The sequence below is a fragment of the Theobroma cacao genome, chromosome 5 (genome assembly GCF_053813885.1).
Source record: "Theobroma cacao isolate CCN51 chromosome 5, ASM5381388v1, whole genome shotgun sequence".
In the NCBI taxonomy this organism is placed as follows: domain Eukaryota; kingdom Viridiplantae; phylum Streptophyta; class Magnoliopsida; order Malvales; family Malvaceae; genus Theobroma; species Theobroma cacao.
In genome coordinates this window covers 32,442,351-32,458,618 of record NC_142643.1, presented here as the reverse complement: position 1 = coordinate 32,458,618, position 16,268 = coordinate 32,442,351, and the positions used below count along the sequence as shown (strand labels likewise).

Here is a 16,268-nt window from a genome sequence, read left to right as displayed (position 1 = left end):
AGGCTCAATATTATGTAGTTAAACAAAGAAAATGGACATTAGGCTCAAAAGGGGTATACTAGGGATAAAGATTTAACAAGGTTGGCTTTTTAGGCTCAAACTGTTCAAAGATTGCCTAAATCATGTCTCTAACTAAGTATTGCCTAGGATTTCACCATGAGAGAAAATCAAGCAAATTCTAGAATTCATGACATAATTTAAAATTTACATCAATATAAGCCTACTCTATATATTCAAAATAATTCAAAGTAAAAGATATACTGCTCAAAATTATGGAAATCACATCCTAACAATGATACTTAACAAAAGACTTTAGCATGAATCCAAACAAAACCTTATTCACCAAAGGCTAAAAATTCAAGTCAACTAGTTATCATCATTGGATAAAAAAAAATCATTGAAAAGAAATTGGCACAACTTTCCTCTAGATTCCTAAAATTCAAACAAAAAACAAATTCATTTACCCACTAATCCTAAATTATTTATAAATACACATGCAAATAAAATTAAATCTAAAACTTCCATAGAATATTCACCATTAGAAAAATAACTTCATTCCCCCAAACTTAAACTAAACATTGTCCTCAATATTAGAAAAAATAAAAAAAGGTAAAGAATACTCCCCTGATGATTGGATGAATTTTTGAGAAGCTATAATCCTCCCCTTTATTGTTATCATCTTCATTGCCACTTGTAGGAAATTTTTTTTTTACTACAAAAAATAAATAAATAATTAATTAATTAATGTAGAGAAATAAAATAAATAAAGAAAAGGGTTTTTTTTTTTATTTGGGTAATTGGTAAATGGGTAAATCGGCTAGCGGGTAAGTGGGTAGTAGGTAAATAGGTAATAGGTAGTCCAAATAAAAAAAAAGATTTGGGTTTAGTTAGTGGGCTTACCCCATAAAAGGCCTTTTTTTTTTCTTTAAGAGAGAGCCGCAGCTTGCGTCCTTTTGTGTCCGAGAAGCCATGGCTTCCCATAGTGGGAGTCGCGGCTTAACATTTTTTTTTTGAATTTTTTTTGAAAATTTTTTTGAAATATTTTTTTTTACATGAAAATTTTTTTTCTTTTGAAAATTTTTTTGAAATATATTTTTTTCTTGAAATTTTTTTTGAAATTTTTTTACATGAACCTGCACAAATAAAAAAAGTGTTAATAATTTAATAATTAAATAAATAAAAATAAAAGTAAAATAAAATAAAATAAAGCAAGTCAGAGTGCTTAGGTTGCCTCCCAAGAAGCATTTCTTTATAGTCACTAGATTGACTATGGTACCTCCTTCTTCACTACTTTATACGGCTCGAGACTTTTTTTGTTGACCTTGACTGTTCCGGTAAGTCCGCTTTAAATCTCGATAACATCATAAGGATGAATCTTTACCACTTAAACTTGTTCCCCTAATATGGTATAAGATTCCGTGGCAAAAGATGGAGTTCTGAATCATAAAGTACTACTTGCTGTCCAACCACAAAATCAAGCTAGCTAGAAAGCGGTGGTGGTTTTGTCTCAAGAGTTGGCGCTTGCGTTGTTGAAGGTCGTGAAATAGGCTTACCTTTACCTTCATTGACTGAATCCACTTTATAGCAACCATCTGTATAGGGATATTGAATTACATTGAACAAATTGAACACCACTTCCTCCTCTCCAACTCTAAAAGTTATTTTGTCATTCTTCACATCAATAATTGCTCCAGCTGTAGCTAAGAATGGTCTTCCCAAAATAAGAGGAATTTCAACGTCATCTTCAATCTCGAGCTCAATGAAGTCCACCGGAATATATAAATGCCCAACTTTAAGTAAAACATCCTCTATAATCCCAATTAGGTACCTGATTGTTCTGTCTGCTAATTGCAAGGCAACTGTAGTGGGTTGTATCTCTTGAAATCCAAGTTTTCTAACAATAGATAAAGGTATTATTGAAGCACTAACACCCAAATCACACAAAACTCTAGAAATTTTAAAACTACTAATAGTACAAGGAATAGAAAAACTCCCTAGATCTTTAAGCTTTGGTGGAAGTTTATTCTAAATTATAGCACTACACTCTTCAGTAAGTGCAACTATCTCAAACTTTTCCAATTTCCTCTTTTTGGTCAAGATGTCTTTCAAGAATTTAAAATAACTTGGCATTTGTTCTAAAGCTTCAGCAAAAGGAATATTAATGTGCAGTTTTTTAAATACCTCAAGAAATCTTTGGAATTGTTTGTCAAGTTTTTGCTTTTGAAAACATTGAGGAAAAGGTGGTGGAGGTGCGGGTGCAGATTGTGATTTTTCTTTAGAATTTTTAGCAGATTTTTCAACTACAATTTCTTTTTCAGCATCTTTTTCAATTTCTTTTTCATCAGATTGAATTCAAATTTCTGAATTTAATTCCTTACTTACCTCTTTACGTACCTCTTTTCCGTTACGGAGAGTGATTGCCATACAATGTTCCTTACCTTCTCTTCTAGGGTTGGGTTCAGTATCACTTGGTAAGATACCTTGAGGTCTAATATTTAAAGCACTAGCAAGTTGGCCTACTTGTGTCTCAAGATTTCTAATTGAAGTTGCTTGATTTTGAATGAATGCATTAGTCTTTGTCATGAATGCATTAGTCTTTGTCATGAATTGCATGAACATATCCTCCATTGAAGGCTTTTTCTCTAGAGTGGAGATTTTGTAGTTGTGGGACTGCATAATCCCTTAAAGGCTTGGTCTCTTCTTCTTGTTGATCAGCCATTGTTTTACTTAAAGCAAAAAAACTTTTCATTTTTCCTTCAAAGTCTATGAAAAGTTTTTTCGATTTCTGCATCAAAAGGAGCAATTTCCAAATTTTGGGTTCTTCGCATTCAACGACCAAAAGTACCTAGAAAAAGAAAAAAGTTAAAGAAAAAAAAGGTCTATATTAAAATTAAGAATGCTTGGTATTAATATTAACAAAAAAAGAATTTAAAATCAATTCCCCGGTAATGGCGTCAAAACCTTGTTGTTCAATTTTCTACTCACACAAGTGTACATATCGTAAAGATAATATAGAGATGAGTAGAGTGTCGATCCCATAGAGAATTGAATTAATCCTTACAGTTAACTATTAAAATTAACACATCTTAATTTTATCTAAACAATTAAAATTAAAAATGAAAATTTAAATTAATAAGCTAATAACGAAAACTAATCTATGCAAATTTACTTTATTAAATGTGAATGACTACCAGACCTGTCACGACCCGGAACCTCCTTCAGGCCCATGACAATCGCCGATTCGTCCCAATTGACACTCATTATCCGGAATGCCAACCGGAACCCCACAAGGCTTACATATCAGTTTCTTTCCTTTTCTGTGAGCAATCATTGTTAAATATCGAGTTTTTAGAGAATATTTACTATTTTAGATCAAAAACAATCAAAATAAAATTTTCGCCATACAGGGGTATTTTGGTCTTTTTTTCTCAAAAATTTCAAAACTGGCTAAAACGTAATATACAAGTACAAAACACATAATTCATATTCAAAATGAGTTTAAAAGTCTAAAATCTTCATTTAAAACGAAATTACGGTTATTTGAATATAATAAGAAAATAAAAGAAATATTAAGGAAAATATTCTATTTTCTTATAAAACAACATTTATAGAGTTATACGTGAATAATTTTTATAGCGTAAAAGCTAAATAAATTTATACATACTGAAATACAGTAAGCCAAAATATTTAATTTAATTTACAATAACAAGAGGGCCCCCGAATAAACAAAAGTAAAGAGGACTGTGAACCTACGGTTTGAAAAATGCAGATCCAATGGTAGTCCTCGATGAGATCAGCTATCTACAGTCTATACTGAACCTGAAATGGGTGGAAAGGAGTTGGGTGAGATTTTGCAATCCCAATGAGTAAACAGACATTATCATAAATATCTAAAGGCGAGTAAAATGGAGGCAAGTTTAAACAACAAATTTCAACCCATTTCATAATGTTTCCAATTTATTTCTTAAACCATAAAATATTTGTAATTTACCAAAACAGTTGTTAAGGCTTATGTCTTTTATTAAAATAAGGCTCAAGCCAAAACTAATCCTCGGGGATACCTTGGCCGAGGTATCTAACCGAGTCCGTCAAGGGTGTTAAAATATTCACACGTGAAACACATTTTTTTTTTAAAAATCAGCCGTTCCTTGGCGTTGGCCGAGTTACACATTCACTTGGGGGTTCGACGTGAAGTGAGCTCTAATACTACCCTGGGAGTTACCCTCCTCGCCTCTACAACCGGAGTAACTATATAATTGGGTTTACCGTGCCCCTCTAATAGGCAGTCCACGGAAACCCGTCACTGCAGTGACTAACCCACCAATTTTAATAAAATTTCGACAGTATAACGTGGCTTTTATTTATTAATCCAGCCTGCATAGTAAAATCAACTTACATAAATTTCCCAAATGCACTCACAAAATATAGCCACATATACTCATTTCTCATAAGCCATTCCTAGGAAAATATATATTTTTCAAGTCAGTTTGCAGCCTCCAATTACTCAATTTCATAATCAATACAATATATTTTTATTTATCACATTTATTCCTAAAACATCAAAAATCCCGTTTTCATTTCATAAAATACATAAAGGGCATTTAAAAATAAACTCTAGATAATTTACAATAATAATAAGTTTACTCACCGTTTGTACAAACTAAAAGCTTTCTAAGCGCCCCGATCACTACTCGTCGGGTACGACTTCTTTGCCTTTTCCGGAAGGCTCTCCTCCTAGACACATTACAAAAATTTACACAATTCATCACATTGATGCTAAATCACTATATAATTAACTTAAATCCTATACTAATGCATGGTATGAAATGCAATAGCCTAAACCGGCTTAAACGCGGTATTAACCTATTTTTGGCACTTTGCCTGATAAATTGCTAATGCGCTCCATTTTAGCTCTAAATCATCCCATTCTCTCTCCAACATTTCTAACAATTAAATATCAGCCAATAACCTTCTAAAAACAACAAAATCAGCTCACTCCCTTCCTTGGAAAATTCGGCCAAAAATGGGCCATTAACTCGGTTAATTTTCTATTTTGTTTTTCTATCACGTTTAATCGTTTTTCATCATTTTCTCTTCATTTTCCTTAGAATAAAATCAATTCATCATCATTGTACAGCATTAAGCATCCAGCCAAGAGTGGGTATTGTGAAAATTTAATGATTTCTTGCCCAATTTAATTTCTAAACACATTTAACTAACTAAAACTATCAATTTAACTAAAAATTAAAACCTAAAAATTTCAATTTCTCTCCCCTAGAAATTCGTCCAGGCCTTGATATCACTTTTTGATCTCTCTCCTCAAGCATGCTAAATGGAAATAAAGGTATAGGAAAGGTAGAAATCAAGCTAAAATCGAAAAATCTTACCGTTAGACGCATAAACGGACGAAAAACGCGAATTTCCCTTTGAATTTTCTTGTTTCTCTTTGGTTTTTCTTTTTTTCTTCCTTTCCTCTCTATTTCCTCTCTTGTTCTTCCTTATGGCCGGCCAGCACTCAAAATTTGGGTTTAAATGGGCTGACTTTTCATTAAAATAATATTATTTTATTTAAAAAATACCACGTGTCACTTTCCCATTGGCCCATTTTTAAAATTTCATCCATTTGTTTCCAAATTTTCACCATACACTTGTCCCACATATCCATAGCTTAGATAAAATTCTCAGACTTATCCAAAGTTTCGGTGGAGTAATTTTTGAAATTTACACTTTTGCCCCCGTAAAAGTGAAAAATTACATTTTTGCCCAAAAAACTGAAAAATTGCCCATAGACATATTTTTCATCCCTTATACTCATACCATTCTCCAATTTGTCAAATTTGATTTAAATTCTCTCAAAATCTCAAATTTTGTCCGTGGGTGATAAAATTACGATTTTGCCCCTACACTCCCGAAATCACCAGAATTAAACTTTTTCACTTCCTATCATTAAATTATACTCCAAATAGTTAATCTTGATAAAAAAATTTCGCTCCATGATCAAATTATTATCTTAGGTGGCAAAATGACGATTTTGCCCTTGAATATCAAAATTTCCAATTTTACCCCAAATGAACCCTCGAACTCCGAACAATAATTTTTAGTCATTTCTGAACTATAAAATATTAAATTTCATCCTACAATTCCTATTTGAACTAGTTCGAGGTTAAATCAACTCAAGTGTACCGTTAGGTACGATATCGGGTTTCGTCTTTTCTTAGGTGCTTTCCTAGCATAATAACATGCTACTCAGTGCATGTATGTCATGACATGTATTTATAGGGTCGGGTTTTATAAGACCTAAGATTATGATATCACTCAATACTTCATCTAATTATTGTCTCTCTCTCTTAACTTAGTTAATGGAGTAAGTTGATAATCTAGAGTCCTAAATTATTTACAAGTCTCTATCGAGTTTCTCATAAAATAACATTTCCCAATTAATTTACAATATGTCTATGCAAATTATATTGAAGAAGATTCATTAAGTTTGTACTCTAATCCTGACTCGTATGGCTTATAAGTGTATGTCTACCCTATATGCAAATCAAACCACCTAATCAATTAAGTGTATTCGATCGTACGTTATTCTATTCAAGGTCTACCTAAATCTCTTTCGTCAAGGTTTAACTTAGGTTTTTAATTCAATCTAATTGGTGATCAGACAATTAGAACCATTAGGAACATAATAAAATAAACAACCTAAATCTATCAAATATAAGTAAAAGAGAGATAAATAATTCAAACTATATATTGAGTTCAATCATAATCTTAGATTAAAAATTTAGTTCCTCATCAAGTCATACATCATCATTGAATAAAATCTAAACATTAAGAACCAAACCAAGAAAATAAGAGGATAAAAGAAAATATAGAAAAACTCAAGAATTTTATTCTTGATCTCCAAATCTCCTTGAATCATGCAAATTCTTCTTAGCTTCACTGACTTTACAGCTTGACTCTTAGCTGTTAATCTGGTGTTTCTTCCTTAAGTCCTCCGAAAGGTTGTTTTTATAGGCTTTGAAGTTAGGTCAAGTTGGGTGAAAAAAGAAGTCAATTTCAGCTAGTATTTCCTCATCAAACTATGTAAGTCGTAGCCTTGCCCAATTAATTAACAGAAATCATAATTACTCTAGGACTACTGCATTATGTCAATTTCAATAAGATTTTTAACCATTCTACAAGTCAAACTGGGTGAAGTGGTAAACATAAAAGTTGTAGATCTTTCTCTTATCTTTCCAGTGGTCTAAGAATTGCTTCATTTAGAGCTCTGTAGAGAAAGTTATGGCCAAAATACAAAAATATGTGTATTGAAAGTCTACACCTTAAAATTGCTCTCCTTCTTCCATAAAATTCTTCTTTCATCAAACACCTACAAAAACACAATTAAATCAATAACAATCTATCTTAACCATATTAACACAAATTAAGCATAAAATTAATCAAAATTAGATTGACTCACCAAAAATAACTAATTTAAAATAATTAAATAAAACATACTAATTTTTATGCATTACTACAAGAATTAACCCAAATTATTATCAAAATTAAGCTCAAATAACTCTATATCATAGAGTTATCAATAATCCTCTATCCCTTACTTTCTTCAAAGCATTACATTCACACAACATCAAAACTTACAACTAGTATAAACATTCTTCCTAGCCGAATCTAAGATAGCACAATCCATTCGCATTGCACGCTTACCTTTAAAATAGCTTGGACTTTTCATGCATCTCCAATATGTCTCTAAGTTTTGATCATCAAGGCTTAAATCCACCATTTAACCAAAGGTTGATAACATGCATGCATCTAGTTCTTTCAAATCTTAGAAACCTTTGCTGCCATAAACACTTCCCAATGTTACTAATTAGTTTTCAAAACATACTTAAACTAAAATCACAATTCTTGCCTTTCCTCACTTGAATCATGAAATCAAGCCACACATCTCCAAATCTCCAAAGTTCTCTTTGAGTGATGAGATGTCAAGACTCAACAAAGTAAAGGAAAGGAAACCTCACGATTTCGTTAGATTTTCTCCAAAAATGAGCCTTCCCTTGAATGTCTGTTTTCTTCTCTTTTCTCTCTTCCTTTCGAGTAGAGCTTTACAAAGACTAAATTCTCTTCTTCTTCTTTCTCTAAGGTGCGGTTTTTGCCAAAGTTCTCTAAGCTTTCCTTGTCTTTCCTTTTTCCTTTTGTTATTTACTACCTTTTGCTCCTTTATGCATCCTATTATTCCACTCTACTATCCAATAATTTTTCATGCACCAATCTTCCCTTTCCATTATTGGTTGAATATCCTTCCCTCGTTATCCTTATCCAACCGCCACTCTCAATGACCAATATCCTACCATTCTTACATTCTTTTATATTCAATCAACCTTATTTACACCCAATAATCTTTCATGCATTTTACCCCTTTTTTACTTCATTTGGCCATCACATGCACCAATCACTCTTCATGCAACAAGATTTATTCTTTCTCTTTTATTTACTTCACAGATGAGAGTCTCACATGTGTCCCACTTACATCACCCTTTTTGCATGCAATCATTTGCATGTAATAATAACTTCACATGCATTATTTCATTACTCTACACATCTTTATTTTCTCAATCAATCAACTATATTTTCATTGTTGCTGGCTCATATATATTTTCATTTGTACTCATGACACTAAAACTTAATTATTTAAATAATAACATAGAATGAATAAAATAATATTTTATTCATTAAGTCAACTAATCGTAGTCACAACTCCCCCATTTAAGCTTGACGCATAAATTATGAGAAGAAAGCCATCATCACGTAAAAATGATTTTAATATTATTTTAATAATATTTTATTAAAATAATATTATTTTATCTTAAAATTTTTCACTTAATTTCTAGGATTTCAAAATATATTAATTTACCCCGATATAGCTCTATAACTCCTTTTTACTCCATAATTCTAATTCTAATAAAATATTATTATTTTAAAATATTCCTTTCATTTTTTACCATTTTTAAACGCCTTAATTGGCCTCAATTGATTTAATCTCGTCCCCAACATCGTATCAACTATCACTCCAAGATACGGGATGTTACAGCACATATAAATGATAATAAATAATCATAAAGAAAACCTAACGGAGAACTTAACCTCATTTGAATAATCAATTTCTTTAGCCAAGTCTCCAGCGAAACAAAAAAAAATAGAGAATAAATCAATTAAAAAACTTAAATTAATAAAAAAAATCCATTCCGAAAGCTGATAGAACCAATATTTACAGCCAATGATACATTTCAATTGCAACTCAAGAAACAGATGAAACATTTATTAAAAGACATCTTTAACCCACCATTAAGCAGAACATATAAGCAAAAAAACTGTGTATTATGTTGCACAAACAAAACATAAACCATCGAATCATTAGAGTAATTACTTCTAGAATATAAAAACTTAAGCTTCAGAGGTTAATCAACTAATGCTAACAGGTTAGGTTACAAATGCAAACTCAAGATCTGTTTTCTACAATTAAAATAGGCTAGCAGCAAAAGAAATATCAGTTGCGGTGAATTAATGACTAAACACTAAAGGCATAGAAACAAAAGTATCCAAATAAAATTCAGATTTTGAATATTCAACAATGACTTGAACATGCTTAATCGAATCAACTTATGCTTAACCGAATCAATAAAGTTTCAAATCTGGTTATTCAAAACCATCAATAAAAGCTCACAATTTGTCCCAAAACAAAACATCAAAAGAGACAAATGGGCTAAAAAAATACAGGAAAATATAAAAGCACAGATGGCGAAACAGGAAAATACTCAAACCAGATAAATGGTTCCGAGCTCAAAAATGCGAAATTGAAGCAGTAAACTCAAGCACGCATAAAACCATAGTTGGTAAAAGTAAAAACACAAACAGTAGGAAAAAGAACAAACAAAAGGAAGAAGAAAATCACAGATTGAATAATCCCTCGGAAACCCCCTAAACAATCCCAATAAAGACAATTGAAGACCCATAATTGACATCGAGAAGACAAGCTTAAAAAGCGAAACATGGCACTAAAGCCACGTCGATCGGCAGTACCAACCAGAGCCATTCGCTACAAATCTCCAAAAACCAAAAACTCAAACGTCACTGGAGACAGAGAGAATGAACAAGGTAAATGAAAGAAAGAATGAGGCGGATGGAGGAAAGGAAAACATAAGACAAGTGCAAAACAATCCCACTAAAATGATTGGGCCATGTAGGCCGCATCGAAGTCCTAAAAGCCCAGCTCAAAATTCAGGAATATAGCCCATCTGGAGTCACAACTTTGCACCTGGAGTTATAAGCTTGCAAACTTTGCACGGGCTTAACAAACAATTCAAAGAAGTATAAGAAATTGCCACTTGTCACCCTCTAAAGCTTCCACTTGTCAACTTCCGAAAAGGCCTCAAAGACATCTTTTAATATAGAGGTATAGATCGAAACCCTTGAACCTTCGTTCAAAGGAGGGTACAACCCGATTAGAGATAGAACCAATGGTTTTGCTAAGAGGTTAATTATAGAAGCAACTTAAAAGATAAATTTTCTTTTATATTCAATGAAATAATGATTTTAGATCCTATCAGGCTTATAGTTCAAAAGATTTGTTTCAATGATAAATACGAGATATTTTAAAATTTTTTTTAAGTCTCAATTCCAAGTTTCCAATTATGTGTAAGAATTTAATTCAACATTATATTAGTTTTATTTAATTTTATTTGTTTTCTTGATCGATTTATTATTTATTTTTTTCTCAAAATAAAATAAAAAATCATTAGTAAAGTAACAAGAAAAGTTAAAAATATCCAACCGCTAGGCTAATATTGAAATATTGTAGATAGTTTTGGGTCGGGGTTTTGTCACAAACCCCTTCTTATTCACTAGCTGCGTTAGTTGAGCCCCTTTTGCCACATTTTCTGGCTAACTCTTCCCCGCTCCCCACTGCACTGCTTGTGCTACTCTTGAGCGGTATTTGTATTTCATTCATTCTCTACTACTATTATTAGGAGAGGATTCATAATTTAACATGAAAGTAATTAAAAAATAATTATATAAAATTATAAATTTATAATTTCAAATTTTATAATATAATAATAAAAATTAAAAACTAAAAAACAACTACTATTAATCTTACCACCACGTTGGGTTAGCCCCTACCTTTCCTCCCATAGTATTTCGACTTTTTAACCTACAACACAATTCAAGTTCTAATGTATTCAATATTATTAAACTTTCTGTCCATTTTTTTTCCTTCTTTCAAGTTACATAAAGAAAAGTAATTCGAACGTGAGAGCTCTAAACTGAAATCTCAAATCTAAACAACGGTAGAGCTAGAAGATTTTTAAAAAAGATGTCAAATAGAAAGAGACACTAAACAGTCAAAAAGAACTTTATATATAATTTAATTCTTTCTGATTTACAAGATTAAGTAAAATTCACAAGACATTTGATATACAAAATATATATATATATATATATATATATATATATATATATATATATATATATATATATATATATATAACTATGAAAGAAGTCTTTCTCGCTCTCCGCTCCCAAGAGTGGAAGAGAAAACAATTTTTCAAACTCAAATGAATTGCCTTTTTACTTTATGTGTTCTACATGAAATGGGTAGCTTTTTTAATAAACTCTTTTTTTTTCTATTTGCTTCTTAAATTGCTAATTAACATATTGGGTTATTAGGTTGAACTTTTGAGATATACTATGTTATGATAATCTTGAGTTGGACTGTTAAGATCTAATATGTTATGATAGATTTAGATTTATATTAAAACTTAATGGATTTGGGTTTGTAAACTTACTTTTATTTTTTAAAAATTTGATAGGCTTAACATTTTATGTTAAAATTTATTTGCTATGCTTAACTAATAATATGTTAATCATAATGACTCTAATTTTATCAAACGATTTGAGGATTAAAATTAATTATTAAATAAAAATATTATGTTGAGAGTCATTAAAAATATATAATAAATAAAATTGAATTGAAAGAAATACAATCATTTCCTTCTATCAATTTGTATGTATATCTTTGTTATTTAAAGTTTGCAACTTATATAACAGAACACATTGGTTATTCTGAATGAAAATGATACATTGATGAAATTCTAAGTAACAGTACAACATTGCAACTTATAATTAAGAATTACATAATAATTTATTAATTTTTAAAGATTAAAATAATTAAAAATAAAATCTAAATAACAGAAAAAAGAAAAACATGAGAAGTGTAAGATAGAACACACATATGACATAATAAAAAAGAAAAAAAATATGATTGATGGTTCATAAAAATTTATGGAAGAAAATCTATGAAGATTTAAAACATATGTGTCAAGCCCGACCTTATAAAATACTTTCCATGTCATTCATATGATTGACAATATGCTTGCATACTTGGAAAGTCTCGAAAGAAAAATCGTTAAAAGATGACAATGTATTAAATGGTACAATTAAGTTAATTTAAGCCTCGAACTAGATCAAATAGAGAATTTAAAATGAAATTAAGAATATTAAAGTTCCAGAATGGTTTAATATGGTGATTTGAAGTTCGAGGATCAATTTGGAGTCAAACCGAAATTTTTACTGTCCAGGGGCAAAATGGTCATTTGCCAACCAGGGACACAATGAGAATTTTTAGAAAAGAATTTTTTTGGCCCCATTTGACTTATTGGAGTATGATTTGAGTATTGGAGTATAATTTGAGGGTTTGGCAGTGAAAAAGTTTAATTTCAGTGATTTCTAGAGTGTAGGGGCAAAATCTTAATTTTACCACCCACTGACAAAATTTGAGATTTTGAGAGAATTTAGATCAAATTTGATAAATTGGAGAATGGTATGAGTATAAGGGATGAAAAATATATCTATGGGTAATTTTTCAGTTTTTGGGGCAAAAATGTAATTTTTGACTTTTACGGGGGTAAAAGTGTAAATTTTAAAAATTACTCCACCAAGACTTTGGATAAGTCTGAGAATTTTATCTAAGCTATGGATATGTGGGACAAGTGTATGGTGAAAATTTGGAAACAAATGGATGGCTAGAATTTAAGGAATTAATAAAACATTAAAAAAATGAATAAAATAATATTATATTATTTTAACCTTTAAAAAGGTAAAAATTCCAGAATTCTCATCTTCTTCAGCTGTCCAAACCAGGGGAGAAAAGGGGGAAAAAAAACAAATAAGAACCCTACCTGAAAATTTGGGAAAAATCAAGAGAAATCAAGAAATCAAGCATTGAAAAGGTAAATTTCATTGATTTTTCTTGTGATTTTCACTACCCATGCATTTGTTTCTCATTTCCATGCAAAATTAGAAAGTGGGTATAGACACCCATGCTGGCCAAACCTCCATGGATGAGTTTTGAGCTTGATTTTTGGTTGATTTTAATTGAATTAAGTGATTTTAGTTAAGTTATATTGAAATATAGCAAAAATAAGTTAGAGATATAATTTTCTCCCATTGAAACCCATTATGCCGAATTTTCTAGGAGAATATTGACTGCTGATCTTGATGTTTATTTGAGGAATTATGATGAATAATGATGAATTATGAGCCTAGAAAAATAATGAGAATTTTCGGAGCAAAAATACAAATTTTTACCCACTAGGGGTATTTTCGTAATTTGCTATCGAGACTGATAATTTGCACCACACTAAGGGACATTAAGTCAATTTGGGTGCAATTGAGGTATAGAAACTGAAAAAAATTAATTTGGAGTTTAAACGGACACGTATATCGATTTATCGGGTAAAAGATCGAAATAGGCTAACACCGCATTTAGGCAAAAATTTAGACATTTTTACATTCCATATCAAGCATTAGTAGTCTAAATTAGTTTAATTTCAATTTAGTACCAATGTGGTGAATTCCTCAATTTTGTACTGTGTCAAGGTGGTGAGTCCTCCGATAAAGGCAAGGGAATTACACTCGAGGACCAGTAGTTTGAGTATTTTGAAAATCCCCACTCTAGACACGGTGAGTAACCTTACCATCATTTTAATTATCTAAAGTATGTTTTTATTCGGTTTTGGTGAATTTTATGAAAATGAGTTCAAATGGTAAATTTTTATGTTTTGTAAACAAAATGAGTTTAAATGAAAATATTTTATAAATTGTCTTGAAACGAAATAACGATTTTGAAAATAGAGTAATTGGAGACTACTGATATGTTGTAAATTTAAAATTGAATTAATGGCTTATGCTATTGTATTGGCATGACTGGCTGGGTTGTGTTTTTTATGAATTGTATGAATTGCTTTATTTTACCCTTGCAAGCTGGGTAGTAATATATTAGCCCTGTCATGCTGTCAAAATTTTATTGTATGGTGGGTTTGACCTACTGCAGTGGGCTGGATTCTGTGGACTAGCCTATTAGAGGGGCACGGAATCCTGTTATATTTTTACCTCGGTTGGAGAGGCGAGTAGGGTAACTCCCGAGGTATAACTTTTAGAGTTCACTTTACGCCAAAACACCACGTGAAGGGGAACTCGGCCAACGCCAAGGAACGGCTATGTTTTCAAAATAAAAATATGACTTTCTAATAGCCTTGGCGGACTCAGTTGGGATAGCCCTCAGCCAAGGTATCCCAAATAACTGAGTATGATAATAATTTTTGGCATGAGCCAAGCTTTTTAAGAAATTCATAAGCCATACTGATTACTTGCTTTAAATAAATTGATTTCATTTGGTTGAAGTAAGTTGAAAGATGATAAATCACAGTTTGATGAAATGTTTTAATAGTCTCCTTTTACTCGACTTTAGATATTTTGAGTGATGTTTGTTTACTCACTGGGATTTTATAATCTCACCACCCTCATTTCCACCCATTTCAGGCTCAGAATAGATTGTAGATAACTGATATCGGTAAGGATTACAGTTGAACTTGCCACATCCAAAGACTGTAGGTTCATTTCTTTTGACACTTTTGGTCATTCGTGGGCCCACGTGTCACTGTAAATTAAATTCTATACTTTGGTTATCTGTATTACGGTATGTAAGAATTTATTTTGCTTTTATGCTATAAAAATTATTTATGCAGTGTTCTTAAAATATCGTTTTATGTGAAAATTGAATATTTTATTTAATATTTTTATTTTATTATGACAGTCATAATTCCATTTTAAACGAATGTTTTAGACATCCAAAATTATTTTTGATTATGAAATATGTGTTTTCCACTTACATACTATATTTTTAGATGATTTTGAGATTTTTGAGATAAATGACCAAAATACCCCTGTGAGACGAAAATTATTATTTTATTTGTTTAAGTTGGAAACAGTTTAAAATCTTTTAGAATGTGGTATTTGGAAACAGTTACCCACAGGGGAAATGAGAAGCTGATATTAAAGCCTTGCGGGGTTCCGGTTGACATTCCGGGTAATGAATGTCGATCGAGACGTCGCGGCGGTTGTCACGAGCTTGATGGGAGTTCCGAGTCGTGACAATATGAGTAAATAAAATAGAAATAAATAAATAAATATAAAGAATTTTTATGAAATAAATCTAAAAGAACAACTATAAGAAAAATATAAGAGAAAGTATTTAGAGGGAGTAAGAAGATCTTATTCAAGTGTATCTTTACAAATAAAGTGAAGAGGTCTATTTATAGGCTAACAACTCCTTATCTAGATTGAATTTACAAGATAAAGATAATACTAAGGGATTAGATGAATTAAATCCTAATATTCATCCAATCTAATTTACATCTAAATCTAGATATTGATAACATAAATGGATATTTACAAAAATATTCATAACACTCCCCCTTGAATATCCATTGTATTAAAAATATGCCTCGTTAAAACCTTACAACAAAAAAACTTCACGGGAAAAAATTCGAGTGAATGAAAAAGAGTACATAATCTTTTCAAGAATACGCTTTTGAAATACTGTCTCATTAAAAACTTTATTAAGAAAAACTCAGTGGAAAAAACCTTGATGAAGGAAAAGAGTACAGTGCATATTTTGCTCCCCTAATGACTACATGATAGAGATATTTAAAATGATGCATTTCAACTATTCAAATGTTGCAGTAAGAAGGGCTTTAGTGAACAAATCTGCTAGATTGTTACTTAGTTGAATTTGTTGAACACTTATTTCACCCTTTTCTTGGATATCATGAGTAAAGAAGAATTTTGGCGAATTATATGTTTTGTTCGATGGCCTTTAATATATCATTCCTTTAGCTATGCTATGCAAGCAGTATTATCCTCATATAACGTTG

At 31.0% G+C, this 16,268-nt stretch overlaps 1 long non-coding RNA gene across 3 annotated transcripts; it reads right to left on the bottom strand.

Annotated features, from left to right (window-relative positions):
• Positions 1-586: 586 nt before the first annotated feature.
• Positions 587-8,641, bottom strand: LOC18598810 (uncharacterized). 3 transcript variants are annotated; one of them, XR_016026200.1, is made up of 7 exons: positions 7,705-8,618; positions 5,388-7,369; positions 4,649-4,734; positions 3,754-3,819; positions 3,197-3,317; positions 901-1,133; positions 587-712 (listed from the first exon to the last, which is right to left on the bottom strand). It is a non-coding gene; the product is annotated as an uncharacterized LOC18598810 (long non-coding RNA). The 3 variants fall into 3 exon arrangements; XR_016026199.1 differs by lacking the exons at positions 587-712; positions 901-1,133; positions 3,197-3,317; positions 3,754-3,819; positions 4,649-4,734 and adding an exon at positions 2,261-3,196 and having other exon boundaries at positions 6,298-7,369; positions 7,705-8,606; XR_001927855.2 differs by lacking the exons at positions 587-712; positions 901-1,133; positions 3,197-3,317; positions 3,754-3,819; positions 4,649-4,734 and having other exon boundaries at positions 6,751-7,369; positions 7,705-8,641.
• Positions 8,642-16,268: the final 7,627 nt, after the last annotated feature.